The sequence below is a fragment of the Austrofundulus limnaeus genome, unplaced genomic scaffold (assembly GCF_001266775.1).
Source record: "Austrofundulus limnaeus strain Quisiro unplaced genomic scaffold, Austrofundulus_limnaeus-1.0 Scaffold642, whole genome shotgun sequence".
NCBI lineage: Eukaryota > Metazoa > Chordata > Actinopteri > Cyprinodontiformes > Rivulidae > Austrofundulus > Austrofundulus limnaeus.
In genome coordinates, this window is record NW_013953044.1 from 302087 (window position 1) to 305643 (window position 3557).

The following is a 3557-nucleotide window of genomic DNA, read 5'->3' on the forward strand; positions in this document are numbered from 1 at the left end:
ACACACACACACACACACACACACACACACACACACACACACACACACCTCCTCCTATTCAAGGAATGCCATTTCTGCACTTTAAAACTGAAGGTAAAAAATGATAATGACAAACATTTGATTTTTTATCTTCCATTTCTRTAAAGACCCTTCTGTTGACATTCCATAAACCTGTTGGTTCACACTTACATCTGAGGGCTGACGCTCACACCATCTTGTGTGTGTGTGTGTGTGTGTGTGTGCGTTTCGACTCATGCGTACAGAAGAGTCAGAAAAAAGCATCAGGTTTGGCAGTAATGACACAGAATAGGGGTGTTTTCATCTGCCTTCATGACGTGTGTATTTAAGGAAAGACTTTAAACTCAGATTATCCCGCTGCTGCTGCTGATGGAGTGGGGTTTTTTTCCGCATGTGCAAAACTCTTGATTGACCGAGCGTTAAAACTGCTTATCGTGACTGCATGCCTTGCAAGATGAACAAAACAAGGAAGGTTTGATTCCAGAGGAAGGGAGACTTTAGGATTTTTTWTAACACTACCTGTTCACTGTTCACAGGTCGAACATTTTCTTATAAATGTTTGGAGAAAGATAAGAAAGTAAACTTTATACTCTTGTTTGACAGAAAAAAAGATTTGCAAAGAATTTTTTAAACGCTAAAATAATAGACATTTTTTTAGAAACTAGAAAATTTCTAAAGACATTTTAAAATCCACTAATAGTTTTGAAGAAATTTTGTAACTGATTAATTGAATATTAGATTCAGTTTTGTATTTTATGCTTTCTGATCATTTTAGTCTGTAAGGTTGAAGCTGACAAAGAGTTGGTGTGTGTGTTACCATGGGTTCTTTCTCTTAGCCTAAACAAAACTGAGTGATGTTCTGACGTCTGACGTAAAAGGTAACACCTTTGGGGTGTAACCAGGAAGGGATYAACATTATAAGCTCAATTCATTATTATAGTAGAYAGAAGTTGTCAGTGTTTTGCAGAGTGTCTGCTCAGAGCAGAGCTCCCGTGTTTGTTTTGGTTTGYCCCAAGGTTGTACTCTAAGGCCTGTGCTGCTGAGAGCTGAATGAACCTGATTGGAGTCAGAGGACTGAAATAAAGTTTTTAACAAGAAATCCAGCTGAATCCTGTTTATTCGGACATACCATATTAAAACACGTATTTCTTACACTTTGGTACATTTAATCTAAAGCACTATTCGCGTGGAATAACCAAAGCCTGAGACATTGCTGAAATTTACAGACATCTCTTGGATATGAGATTGAAGCCTTTTTCTCTCCTATTTACAACATTTCATACTGTATAAAGTGTTCATGTGTTCACGCAGGTCTTCTTGGAGAATACAACAACAACGTAAGCGCCAAGTATAAACACCTCCACTGCTGTGAYGATGAGCGCACCCAGCGTGACTAGAGCCTGCACTACAGCCACAGCTCGGAGCTCAGCGTCAACCAGAAGGCTACAAAAAAAAAGGCAAAACGTATATTCTTACTGCACAGTGAGCCATCATTTGCATCTGATTTGGACCTGGACCAGTCCTGGACCACTTCTTCTGTGTTTGTCTGTGTCTCTTTCCTGTCCTCCAACCAGCCAGTCGAGGCAGATGGTCTCCTGTCCTGAYCCTGGTTCTGCTGGAGGTTTCTTCCTGATTAGCAGGGAGTTTTTCCTCTCCACCGTTTGCTCAGGATGGGAGACTGTGATGAAGTGATTCAACACAATCTGCTGCTTTCTTCTTTAGATTATTCTGTTTATGTACAGTGCCCTGAGACAACGCATGTTTTGACTTGGTGCTATATAAATAAACTTGAACTTGAATTTGAATTTGATTTTGCTCCTCTTCTGCCTTTTCTTTTGGAAAGGTCTGTAGGGTTTTGCTGGCCCTGGGACCCAAAAGGTTTTCAATGCACTCTAATCCAGCCTCCATTCTTCACCAAAAGCAAATAAAAATGCACCCAGGAAATAAAAAAAACCCACCTAATTACATATGGGACTCAGCCCATTCCTGTCCAAATCACAGAGATGCCTATTCACATAGGATTAGTATCATCACAGGACCTCAGAATTCAGAGAAATATAGGTAATTTGTGGGGAAGTTTTTACTTAACAAATTACTGACATGCCCCATTCACACAGGAATATGAAAAAGGAAATAGCATGAAGTCCCTAGGTAAAACTAATCCCGTCAGAGTAGGGCTTAAGAGGACGGTTGATGTTTGTGTTAAGATGTATTGTGTCACTTCCGGTTTTGCTTCTAGTAGCTCATGATATTTGTTTGCTCAAGGACTCTCTTGATTTTCTGGATTATATAAATTCTACACAGTTTTACTTCTAGTACATAAAATGCTTTTGACACAGTTTTCTCCTACTATTGAATTGTGCTTAAGACACTTTCTATCTTCCAACACTTGGCTTTATTTGTGTATTTGGGATCTGATAAGCTCTCGCTAGCYTTACCTTAGCATCATGGCTACTTTTCTCCTGGCTCCTCCTGTTCTCACTTGATCTGTGTGTCAGATATTTAGCTACTCCTCTGCCTCCTTTAGTGATAGCGACACGTGAAATACATGTAGTCTTATGGTAGCTTTGGAGGGATGGGGACATGTGACTCGGACTTAGACTTGAGTCGCACTTAAGTCCCTACTATAACAGACTTAGACTTCACTTGGACTTGGACCCTAAATACCTGACTTGACCTGGACTTGTGGTTTGAGACTCGTGAACAATACAAGTCTTTTCACTGCCCAGCTCACGATTCTCACTCCCTCAATAAACATCCATGCTCCGCTCCCAATCGCCTGAGAACAGGATTGGCTAGAACCGTCCGATGTTCAGCATGGCAGGTGTGTTGCAGTAGGCAGCTCCACTGCCATTCATTATAAGCTTGGTTTACAGAGACTTTATTCAACACCACGACAAGAAACTGGCAAAATGCAAAGTCTGTGGAGTCCAAATCCAAATTTTGTTTTTGTGATGACTTGTGCAGTCCTTTTACTTTAAGGAATCTGGTTCATCATCTTTGCTGACATGCTTTTATGGATTTTAAAATATTTTTTCTGGTACTTTATTGTAATATCAGCAGCAGACTTGTTGGATTTGTTCTTTATCAATGGCAAGATATAATTACAATAAGACTACAAGTGCAAAATACAGTTAATACTCTAAATGTGTGTTATTTCTGTATTTTTTAAAACAGTATTATGTTTTTAATAGTATTATTTAAACATAATACTATGTTTTAATATTTGAATACAATATAGGATTATATAATATAATCTGGTATAGTTAGAATACCTTTGATCAAACTCCCAGTTTAGTGAGACATGCAACAAGACTTGGACTTGAGATCAAGAGACTTGAGATTTGACTTGGATTTTTGGTCAAAGACTTGGACTTGAAGCCAAAGACTTGAGACTTGACTTGGACTTGCAAAATAAGACTTGTGCACATTTCTGCTCCACACTGTTGAAAAAACAAATGTGCCCCTTGTCATGAATTTGTGTCCATGCTTATCTTGTTAGACAGAGGACATATGTCCATACTTGTCCTGTGAGACAG